We start from the raw sequence: 13,340 nt of genomic DNA, 5'->3' as shown, positions 1-13,340 counted from the left end.
CACCAACTACAGCCTAAAAAGCCCTTATATCAATACTGGACAACAATCTCCGATATTGGTTATTAATCCTCAAATCCTACACTAGCTAGAGATTTTTTTTTTTCCTTTCCTTAGTCTCCGGGCATGACATCACTGCTTTTCCCTTCTCTTATCACTTTGGAAAAATAATAGTGGCATCCAAGAGCGATGTGATTACTATGAGCATTACCATATTAATGCCAGGTTGTTTAACATCAAAGAGAGAGAGAATGTCATCGAAGAAAAAAAAAAGAGAGAGAAACACGTTTTCCACCGATGACTAGTTTTATGAAGGGGATCAATTAAGGGTCACCACCCAAAGTAATAACTAGTTTTTAAGATTTTTGTGGTTGAATGCAGCGCACCCAACGGTGACCCTTTTTTTTTTTTTTTTTTAACTTTTGACAAAACTGAGTGATGAGAGTGATCGACAGCGACCGATCAGCCGTCGACGAAGTCACAGAAATATCGAAGGTTGGACACTTGGACCAGACCAGATCAGAACCTGGTGCTTGATGAGGGATCATGAACGGCCCCCTATGTTCTGTGTCGTACGTTACCAACCAAAGTAGACTTTCTGGAATTATTTGACCTAACAGTGTTTATAGCTAGCTAGCTAGGCGTTTGCCTTTTCCAGTTGCATTGAAAAATTGACTTTCTGGCTTCACCAGGACGGCAGCTCCAAATCTGGCTTCTCCTTCTTCATACGAAGAATGCATCTATTTAAACTTCAGACTGAGAAATGAGATCTTCGACTAAGAGCAAGTTCACACGTTGGGTCACCAAGTCACCCACTATTCACTGCTTTTTAGTGTTAATTTCACTCTCTGGGTCACGAGCACAGTGTATTTCGTGTCTTGGGTCACCTTGTACAGTGTTCTGGGTCACTATGGTGACTCACGCAGTGTATTTCGTGCCCTGGGTCACGGGCACAGTGTATTTCGTGACCCAGAGAATGAAAATATACACTAAAAAGCAGTGAATAGTAGATGACCTGGTGACCCAACGGGTGAACTTGCTCTAACTGATCATAGCTGTCCTTCTAGCTTAGATTGACTACTCTCGCTCTCTACGTACGTACGTACGTATGGATACCTGTGTATTAGGGTTTCGCTGCACATGTCTAGGGCACGAGAAGGTACTCCACCCGGCTGCTGTCTCGATCAAATACGTACATTACATTTAATCCTAGCCTTTGATGCGTACCATGAATGGATAAGAGAGTTGGCAGCTTCTAGATAGCAACTTTTTATGCAAAACGTGACATTGCTTACAAAAATCTCAAACTAACGCATTGTTAATTTGTTATGCATATCGATATCATCAATCCTTTTAAACATGATGAGATAAGTTGATCCTAATGATATTTAGATCAGATACAAGAGATTTTAAATATGATAATATGTGATATTACATATTAGAGATTATCAAGAAGACTGAGTGAACAACAATAAAAGTGAGAGAGAGAGAGAACAAAGCCAAAACCTTTTAACAAGAAAAACAGTGAAAGAGAAAAAATTATCATAAACAACAATCAACTAAAATGACCTTACATATATTTGACTAACTAGTATTGCATAACTGTAAAAGTATGTCACCCAATAACTTTTTCTTTTTTTTTAAAGAAAAGATTTCATTAAGATTTTAACGAGTGCACTCGTTTAGGATGACATCCCTTATAAATTCAGAAGCGATTACAAACCAAACTTGGCAATCACTAGTACACAAAGCTTGACTTGCTAACTTATCTGCTATTTTATTGGCTTCACGTGGAGCATACATGATCTTAGAGTAAGTTCACCCGTGGGTCTCCAAGTCACCTACTAGTCACTGCTTTTTATGTGTATTTTCACTCTCTGGGTCACGGGCACAGTATATTTCTTGTCCTGGGTTGCCATGTGTTACCCTGAGTCACTTTCTCGGTCGCCCTGGTGACTTGCAAGCTGACCTGGTGACCCAGGTCTTATTGGAAACTGTGCCCGTGACCTAGAGAGTGGAAATAAACACTAAAAAGTAGTGAATAGTAGGTGACCTAGTGACCCAACGGGTGAACTTGCTCTTACAGTAAGAATTAGCCCGCATCAATTCTCGTACATCTTCAAGTAGAAAACCCATAATAGAGCAGTCTACAGTGTCTTGGTTCAAAGCTTGAACCAACATCATGCAATTTGTCTTAAATTCAACTTTCACATAGTTCATACTCTGGGCCAATTTCATTCCCTCATGTACTGCTAGCAACTCAACATGAAATGGAGAAGTTACCTCATCAAATTGTCACATCGCTGCCACTTTGAAAGCTCTTGTAGTATCACGGAATACAACCCCTGAACCACCTCTATTACGTGAAGCAAGAAAAGATCCATCACTATTGCATTTAAGCTAACCATCTGTTGGAGTAGACCACTCTTTTCTTTGAGCACGTTGTGTTGTGCCTTTGTCATTTGCCTTTTAAAATTCATTAAACCAACTCATGGCTAACAAAACAGCTTCAGTAGGATGATGTTTCTTACCTTCCCATAATTGAGAGTTACGATTAGTCCACACTGACCATGTTAGCATAAGAGCTTGTGAAACTTGATCTTTATTGAGCACTCTAGATAACTCCAGAAGTCCATTCTTCAAATCTGAAATTGCCAACGTTGGCAATGATATATTGGCACCCTCCCACACTTCCCTTGTATAGGGACATTGGGTGAACAAATGGACACCATTCTCCACATCATTATCATACATTAAACAGGTCATGTAACCAATATATCCTTTATAACTAAGACAAGTTCTAGTAGGTAAAATATTAACACAGGATCTCCAAGCATGCAAAGCAACTTTATCCGGCACCTTCGCATTCCAAATTGCTGCCCATAATTTTTTATACGGGTCTACTGATGTTGGGGGAGCCAAGACCAATCCCAGTGCAATGTCTCATGCAACAAAGTAAGCACTATTGGTAGTGAAACCTTTCTTGTGAAAATGCCAAACTAACTTGTCATTCCAAGCTCTATGACTAAGAGGTATACTCAAAATCAAATCTCTATTAGTCGGGATGAACCACTGATTAAGCTTCTCAACATCCCATTTCCTTGTGTAAGGGTCAATTAACTCCGCTACTTCTTTCGGAGCATCTCTTGGAGGAGGGGAAGAAGGGCATCTAGGGAAAGAATCTGGGAGCCAACAATCATGCCAAATATTAACTAACTCCCCATCACCAATCTACCATCTCAATCCCCATAATAATACAACTTTAGCTTCCCAAACGCTGTGCCACAAGAAAGAAGGACGATCACCCAATTTTTCAGTACTAAAATCACCATAGTACACTGCCTAGTACAATCTAGCAATAAGTGAGTTAGGGTTTTTCATAATCCTCCGTCCTTGCTTAGCAAGCATTGCAAGGTTAAACCAATGGAGGTTCTTCAAACCCATACCACCCTCCATCTTAGGGACACACAGCTTATCCCATGATCTCCAATGAATCTTTTGCTTCTCTTCAGAGTCCCCTTACTAGAATCTTGCACACAACTGTTGTTAATCTTCACATAAACCCAAAGACAACGGGTAACAATTCATGACATAATTTGGGACTATTTGTGCAACTGCTTTGATAAAAATTTCTTTTCCTGCACCACTTAGCAGCTTTTCACACCAACTCACAACCTTCTTGGTTAGCTTCTCTTTTAAGTAGCTAAAGCTGTAGTCTTGGATCTACCCACGTATGTAGGCAACCCTAAGTATCTCTCATGTTTATCAACACGCTTTACCCCAAGCAAACTAGCTAAGTACAACTGTCTGTCCATACTCACATTCTTACTAAAAGCTACACTACTCTTATGTAAATTCACCCGCTGACCAGAGGCCACCTCATAAGTATACAAAATATTTCGATATTGTTGACACTTCTCCTCTGTAGCTAATCCAAACAAAAAACTGTCATCAACAAATAATAAGTGATGTATTTTTGGAGCAGATGGTGCAATCACAACCCCTTGAATCCACTGCTGCTGAACAAAATGCTCAATTAGTGAAGACAGAACCTCTGCACATAAAATAAATAAATAGGGGGATAAGGGATCCTCCTGTCTGATACCTCTGGAAGGCCTAACATAACCACGCACTTCCCCATTCACCAGAAAAGAATAACTAACTGTACTGATGCTAGCCATAATCAGCTCCACCCATTCATTAGAAAAACCCAACTTTAAAAGCATAGCCTGTAAAAAATCCCATTCCAATCTGTCGATGCTTTGTTGATGTCAAGCTTCAAAGAAAATTGGCCATCTCCCCCTCCTCGATTATTGTGTAAGAAGTCAGCCATTTCAGTTGCTACAAGAGTGTTGTCGAATATTAACCTTCCAGGTAGAAATGCACTTTGCAATGGTGAAATAACATCTCCCAAAATTTTCTTCAATTAGTTAGCAAGCATTTTTGAACAAACTCTATATAGCACATTACATAAAGCAATTAGACGCAGATCAGTCATATGCTTTGGGTCTTTTATTTTGGGGATCAAAGTAACATGAGTGTAATTAACTTCTTTAATTAGAGATCCTGATGACAAGAAATGTTTTATTGCTGTACAAACATCAAGGCCAACCTTGCTCCAATATTTAAAAAAAAGAATGGGGACATGCCATCTGGGCCTGGAGACTTTGATGGATGCATCTAGATCAATGCAATCTTCACTTCGTCATCGGAATAGGGAGCCAACAGTTCTTGGTTCATGGCTTCAAATACCTTAGACTGCACGGTATTAAGAATCATGTCCCTAGCAGTATTGTTAGACCCCTCTGTGAGAAATAGCTTTTGATAATAAGAATTAATTACCCCCTCAATTTCTTGACCCTCGTTCACCCATCTGCCTGACTCATCAAATAAGCCCATAATCCTATTCCGCTGCCTCCTTTTTGAAGCACAACGGTGGAAATAAGTCGTATTACGGTCTCCTGCCTTCAACCATAATACCCTAGTCCTCTGAATCCACATAGTTTCTTCCTGCGTACGCAATTCCTGGAACTTGGCCTCGAGGGTCTGCTTCTCTACAAGATCATTGGCACTAAAAGGGTCTTTCAACAATTCATCAAGACGAGCTCTCACAGCTCTCATCTCAACCTGGAGAAACCGAAAAGTAATTCGCTGCCAACAAAACAATTCTCTCCCAGTTTGCTTTATTCTCTGGTAAACACGGCTCATTGGGTCTCCATTTGTTATAGTCTACCATCTTCGCTTTATCACCTCCTCACACTCTTGGTGAGTAGCCCAAAACTGCTCAAACCGGAATCTTGTTTTCTGCCTCCTCGTCTGTGGAGGCGGAGTGTCACAAACCTCTTCTAATAGAGGACTATGATCTGACGAACTTGAGTGTAGGTTAGTGGTGCGTGAGCAAGGAAACAGATTACGCAACTCCACAGTCCATAAATTACGATATAGTCTCTCCTTAGTCTGATGGTCAGACCATGTATACGGACTACCACATTACCCCATATCAAGTAGGGCACAATCAACCATTGCCTGCCTGAAAGTTTGCATCTGCACCAACATCCTCATCACTCCTCCCATTTTCTCAGAACTGACAGCAATCTCATTGAAATCGCTGACTAAAAGCCAAGGCAAAGACGATTGCGCTGCCAATTGGCGCATCAAACTCCATGTTGCATGCCTATCAGTCGTCCGAGCATACCTATATATTTCCGTCAGCCGACATTCCTCCGCCAACCCTCTGCTCCCAATTGATACATCCACATGCCGGTCAAAATAGTTCTGAATATGAACTGAGACGTCGTCCATCCACAAGAAAGAAATGCCCTGTGATTCGTCCCCCTTTGGAAAGCCTAAGTAGTTATCAAATCCCACCTTCACTCTCAAAGTTTCAAGCTGCTTTTCATCGCACAGTGTTTCAAAGAGGAAAAGAATTTTGGATTTCTTCTGCCTGATTATATCAACCAAAGCCCTATGCCTTGAACTTCCAATAATCCCCTTGCAATTCCAAGCCAAAATTCTGAAGCTCATGCTTTCCTCTGCCGCCGATCAGTAGCCGCTCTACTGTCGTAATGTTGTCGTTGCTGATGCATGACGATTCTGATGCAGTCACACCGTACCACAGTGGCCCAAACTAGATGCCTCTCTTGTTGAGATGACGAGATGCCCAGGCAGCAAGTGCCGCCGAGATAGAGCAGCAGCCGTTGATGCCGGAGCTGCCAATAGTAACTGGTGAAAACCTAATTTAGAGTTTCTTTAGGAGCAAATTTAGGGTGAAAACTTGATCAATTTTCATGGGTCTTTCTAAATGTACCCAGCAAATATCTAAGTAGACCCATCAAATTTTTAACACCTAGAAAATGTATAAAATCTATACCTACACCCAGCAAATTTTCCTATAATACCTTTTTTTTTTTAATTAAACCCAACAAAACTCATACACCCAGCAAAACACATACATCTTGATAAAGAATATCAAACACCTAGCAGGCTCCCCGACGCTGTCAATCAGTCAATTAATGAATTGAAGAAAGGGACGCTTAAACTGCAAGTCTCTTCGTAGGCCTTCACAGTTCCTTGCCCCAATTCTCTCTTAACATAACTGACAGAAATGCTTTAGATTAGGTACACGGCTTTTTCCATTAGATTTGTTTTTTGTTCTGGTTTCGTTTTTTAGTGATCTAACAGAGTAACGGATCACGATTATAACATCAGTACATGGTAGAATTTTCATTCGTGTTGTTGAGTTCTAATTCTATTATATATATGTTGAATAACGTTGAACATGAGAAGCAAGAACAGTGTATAACATGAGGTGTTCCAACCCCAGATCCAATTTCACGAATATAACTAGAATTTTCATTCGTGTGGGAACATATATATATATATATATATATATATATATATGTTCTTGTTATTCAACATGAGAAACATTTTTGAAAACATGCTTAAATTTGCGATAAACTTCATATTATGTTGGAGAACGAGGGTTTGCTGGGTGTTTGGTATTATTCGTTAAGGTGTATGTGTTTTGCTGGATGTTTGATATTCTTCATCGGGGTGTATGGGTTTTGCTGGGTTTAATTAAAGAAAATGATATTATAGGAAAACTTGCTGAGTGTAATTAGAGATTTTATACATTTTCTAGGTGTAAAAAATTTACTGGGTCTACTTAGATATTTGCTAGGTATATTTAGAAAGACCCATTTTCATTTGACTTTGTGAAAGATATTCATGCTTTTGTAAAAGAAGTGAAAATATGTCACCCAATAACTTGATGTGTTGGGTACTGAAATTAAAGAAAGAGCACAAACATAGAAATGTTTAGTTTAATAACTTTTCCTTACTCTCGAGGCCTTTTTTTTTTTTTTTTTTTTTTACAACTTATTGGTAAAATTTTCCGTGAATCTTCATTGTAATTTATTTGTTCATAAAAAGAAAAATTATTTAAAAGCAGTCCTTTCTAGTTTCTACAACTTGACCATGTCTTCTGGTCCCTCATGTCTTAATGTATTTCAAAGTGGGACATATAAATTTAAACAAATCTTTTGTTTAATTGGAAATATCTTAATGATGAGAATTACTTTTTTTTTTTTTTTTTTTGAGAATGAATGATGAGAATTACTTATTAATTCGAATAATTAGAATATTAGTACATCGATTAATCCAACAAGCCTGTCAGTACCAGCTTGTATAAAATTAAGAGCTTGCATGCATCTTCTCACCCAACATTTCTTAAAATTAAACAGTGATAAAAAATATACATAATCATATTTTTTAATTCAATTAATTTCGTGGGCCTGCAGCGTTTTCTTCAACCATAAAAGTTTATTATAATTTTGGATGATCTACTATTTCTAGATACGGATATGCTAACAAGTTGTACATCAAAGTACAGTACAAATTTAATTTAATTTAGTTACGTCATCTTCATTTAATTTAATTTAAGATGATGGTACTAGCCGCCATCTTTTTATTTCCTGTGGATAAAGGAAACTTAAAACAAAAACATCATATTCTTCTTAACAGAAGCAGCTTATCACCTTTTAATTGACGCGCCTGATCTTACACTAATGTTCCATTGTTCTATCACTTTTAAAATAATTATTACATCACTTTAATTAGAGGTGAAATTTCATGTAATGTCATATCATTTCTTCAACAACAATAACAAATATGTCACATCGTTTTGTATGATATATGAAATTTTCGTGGTAGAGTTTAATCAATTACGTGATTCACGTCAAATGACTTATCATTGATCTCATACTATTATATAATTATTTATTATTGATCTTAGACATCAGAGAGTTTTTGGGTGCCATCAGACTAGTGTCTTATTCGTTAAATTTTATCTTGCAAGAGACTTTTGAGCTGCTATCACACTAGTGTTTTAAGTTTTATCTTGAAAGATTTTTGGGGGACAATAAAGAATCACGCAACTAAGTTAGAACATATGTGGACAATACCTCAACACAGTTCATTGCAATTATTGGTATCAAATTTAGTCATCAACAAATATGACCAAATATATTGATTGGGAGACACATACATGTTACAAAATAGAGAAATTAGTCATATAATATAATGAAAAGGGTCAATGCATTTCCAATTCAATTGTGTTGAGAAGTATAAATTAACTATCATCAAGTGCAAGTTGAGTTTTTGGGATAGAGAACCCAATGATAAGAAACCTCAACTATACATTGCACAAATCTGAAGACCTGTTGGGTAGCGCAAATTTGGACAAGCCTTGTGGGAGCATTAATCACTTGCAATCTAACTATAAACTACTCATTCGGTGTCTGTGTCCTTTTTGTTGGAGTACATATATAACACCACCACCCCTGCACATTAATATATGGTTTGGTCAAGTTAACAGCAAGAACGGACTGGAATTTCTTACCTAACAGACTACAGACTGGAACTCCAACCCCAGGGATGGGGGGTCTGAAACTACACGTGTGTGTGACCCTACTCGTAACTATATCTCTGTTTCTCTCTCAAACATGCATGCATGCCATGGCAAAGAATTTCAGGCTTTTCATCTCCAAAGTTCTTTGTACAATGGACAAGAAAACGCCCGGAGGAAGGCTATCTCTAATAGAAGGTTTAAAGTCCATAATTTAGACCATGGTTGAGCAAAACCTATCTCCAATCATGGATTTGGTCTATTACAAAAAAGCTCCATGGAGGTCTAAAGTCCATTTCTTGGTCTAAATATAGACTACCATTTAGACCACCAAAGGTGGCCCACATCAAACTTCATGTTGCATGATTGCAGATCAAGCTTCATGTTGCATGATTGCATAATTGATCCAAAGTTTTCCCAACCCGCCAACAGTTCCTTTTTGTTTTTTTTAATAAATCTAATTTTATGAAATCCTTAATTTTATGAAAGCTTCAGTGGTCATGTAATCTTTAATTGTACGAAATAAATTTGACATAGTTTATTATAATTATTATTATTTATTAGTGGTATGATACATCAACTAAATATAACTATGAAGTATAATACAAAATGAGCCATTACAATAATACTTTACTACTTTTATTCATTACAATAAGAAAAAACAAATAATTTTTGCAGATAAAAATCTAATTAGTAATTTGGAGAGTTGTGTATGAATCGACACGTACACTCGAAAAGTTTAGTTTTATCTAACAATAAGATTTCTTCAATCATTAAAATTATATTTTTGTCTCTAAAAATAATTCTAAGTATACTTGAATTAGTAATATAACTGAAAACATTTATAATTTTGAAGTATACAAATTAAAAATAATAAAATATATTAAAGTCTATAATTTAGACCTCAAACGATTGGAGTTGGAAAAATTATAGACCTCACTATTTAGATGAATAGTACCTTTCAAAGGTCTAAAATTTTAGACCATGGTCTATTTTAGACCTTCACGATTGGAGATGACCTTGCAGTATCAGAGAGTCCAATCCACGTTTAAGATATTGTACGCTTTGGGACGGACCCAACTTATATCTTTTTGTAGACCCGTCATACTGTGAATATATGAATTGCGTTAAAGCATTTCACGGGCCCACGGGTGATTTATAATGTTTTTGAGCTGGTGGGTTGCCTCCCCCAGTCTAAATAGTAAATACCCATTGCCCAAAAAAGAAGAAGAAGAAGCACTTCACATTTCTTTACCCGAGTGAGATTTGCAACAGCTGCCTGTTAGTGCCTCATACTCCAGTATTGGGACAGGATATTGGGTGAACATAACCGAAAAGTAAAGTCGTTAAGACCCAAGGATATTGTGAGGCAGTCAAAAGTAAAAGCAATGGGGTTTACAAGTTATAAATTCTAAAGCAAATAAATCTAGAGTCCACCAGAGAATATACGAAAAGTTTCATTTTGATTGACAATAATATGAAAGATAGAGATGTTTGCAGCAGTTTAAGATTGCTTATATAGTAGAAAAGAAACTTTAGGGCTACTAATTGTTGGTTTTTTGTTTAATTATTTAGATTCAAAACTTATATTACTATTTATTTAAATTGAAGAGTCGTGTTTTTTGAAAATGTTATGAAGAATTCTACAAATGCTCAACTCTTGAGACAAAGAGAGAGAGTCTTTTGTGCTACTATCATTCATCTTTCCCCTTTTAATTCATATTTCCTAATCCTCGGGCAACTGATAAATACTTGGCATTCTGTTTACCGTTAGTCATACAAAGCGGATTAGACATCATGTGAGACTTCAAGGGTTGTATTTTGGAGTTGTAGACGACCGTTATGACCTACACACAAGGAGGTGTCTACGACTTTAGGACAACGAATGCCGTGCCTCTCCTATACTCACAGGCTTGACTCTTCATATCTCTTATTCTTTATATTATTTGTGTCTATATGATGTGCTCAATTAATTTAATTGATTGTGTTGCTAGATTATATTTATTAAATATGAATATTTGATACCATATACCCAACACTAATAACCAATCCTAAAATCCCACCGCGAAGCCACTCATTGACGATCAAACACCGTAGTAGCAGGAGAACTCAACGATATATGGACAGACAACAACCACGACGTGATTCAGGAAGCCACAGTCCGTGAGCAATTAATGTCGACTTTCTCATAACTTGGAAGTCTTAAACCGATCGAAGATCCATGCCAACCGGATCAGAATCGTGTTCGGGTTCGCACCTCGCACCATCCCTTCATTCAGCTTTTGCGGTCTAAGTCAACCCAACGAACTGTTTCAAGTTGGCATAGTACATGAGGTATATACCCGTGGATTACGAGAACTCTCCACCCACACTACAACCGTACGTAGAGATTGCTAGGCACCTCCTCAAAGGGATCTATCCCATTCTACTCGTTCAGAACCATTCTACTCATTCGACCCAAAAAAAAAAAACCTCCATGAATCTCCTCCTTTCACAGGCTCCAGATTATTAGGTTTATTAAAGGTGAACAAGAAATGATCTCGAACCAAATCACGTGGACGCCACACAGAGGGGAACATCCCCGTGAAAGCATGCATGGTAGTTTGAACACCTTATACGTATTCAGTCGTCCCACTATTAGTCGGTTGGTGGAGTGGAGAGAACGCCCCACGCCCACCAATATCTTCTAGATCGACGCTCTCGCCATCTTTCGGAGCAAAGTCATGGAAGAGATCCTAACACTGAAAGTTTGATATCGAGGGCTGTGTTCTTAGCCTTATTGATTACTCTGATTTGCTTTTGGTTAATGGCTATTTAGTCAACCTGGGTTGAATTGCATCTAAAATGATGACTTATCTAGCTAAGTGCACAACTAATTAGTGCTTAAACAAATAAAGAATCATGTAAATAAAGAAAGAGTGCGACTATTGCCACCCTACTAACTATTTTCTTTACCTTACATTCTCTTCTCACCCTACATATATTTTTTTTATTTCAAGTTTACTTAGTTTACCCATTTACAGTACCCAAAATACCCTTTTCAATGTAAGTTACTAGGGTTTAACTCGAATCCTTGTTCTATTTGACTTCCTCCGCATGTTGAATTCTTTTTTTTGTTAGCATAGCATGAGAATAATTGAAGATGATGAAAGTTAAGAAATAAAGTGATAGGGTTTAAAGATGAACGAAGATATTAGGAATGAAGTTTAAGTATATGTTCTGTAGGATGTGATAAGAAAAATAAATTTTAATTAATTTTTAATAAGATCTTGTCTTATATTGTAATTTTTTATTAGGATATTTTAGTCTTTCAATAAATTAAAAACTTGTAGAGTGAAGAAAGTACTTGGTAGGGTGACAATAACTGCACGCCTGCATCTATAAAGAAATGGCATCGAAAATTTGTTTACACAACCGACATTTTTTTTATTTATTACAAGATGGAGAACAAAAATAAAACCTCTCATACCTAAAGGCTAAAGCTCCAGATGAACTGGATCCAGGCCGGTCAGGAGTTGTGGAACTAAAAACAAATGTGGGACTGCATAGGAAACAAAATGTCAAGACTCAAAACGGCTAAAGTCAATCTCATTATCAAGAATATTATTATGATTATTAATAATTTATAATTCAAACCTACATATGATTGAATCAAAACAATTAAACATGGCATACACAAACATCACTAATTCACATAGCTCCCTCTAATCAACAAACTTATATGTAACTACCAATGCTTAAGAGTCAATCGATCAATACACACACACACACACTCACTTCACATAATGGTCTCATCAAATACTGAAAGCCTAATGAAAATTTAATAGAGCTTTGAGTCTGTGACTAAGTAGTAGTACCCAAACGAAACTCCAAGATGGCCGAAGACAAAGCTAAGCAAAGGAGAAAGAGAAAGTCTTTGAAAGCTGCTAAAGCACTCATCACAGAATAATCCCTGAAGAATATTTTGAAAAGGATCAGAAGAAAAATAGTGTTCTTCTGGGTCCTCAAGGACAAGCCATTAGCCGGTGGAGCAAGATTTTCTTAGGCGCCTATTTGGTTTCGTTATTCGTGGATCCACTCTTCCTTTACTTGCCGATAGCAAGGGATGAAGTCTGCATAGACATAGACATCAACCTTCAATCACCCTGACCATCTTAGTAGCTGATATCTTCCATCTGATACATATCTTTGTCAAGTTCCACACAGCTTATGTAGCACCTTCTTCTTCAAAATCAAGGGTATTTGGGAAAGGATCAGATCTCGTGACAGACCCCTTGAAGATTGCAGTGAGGTATATTTGCAAAGACTTCTGCATAGACCTTCTTGCTTCTCTGCCCCTTCCTCAGGTATGTCACAAATCGTGTGATCATGAGATTTTTGAAGTTTCGTAGATGGTTTGCAAAATAGTAAACCATGATCGCGCATTTGCATTATGTGT

The sequence above is a fragment of the Rosa chinensis genome, chromosome 5, assembly GCF_002994745.2.
Source record: "Rosa chinensis cultivar Old Blush chromosome 5, RchiOBHm-V2, whole genome shotgun sequence".
Classification (NCBI taxonomy): domain Eukaryota; kingdom Viridiplantae; phylum Streptophyta; class Magnoliopsida; order Rosales; family Rosaceae; genus Rosa; species Rosa chinensis.
Note: the sequence above shows the minus strand (reverse complement) of the source record.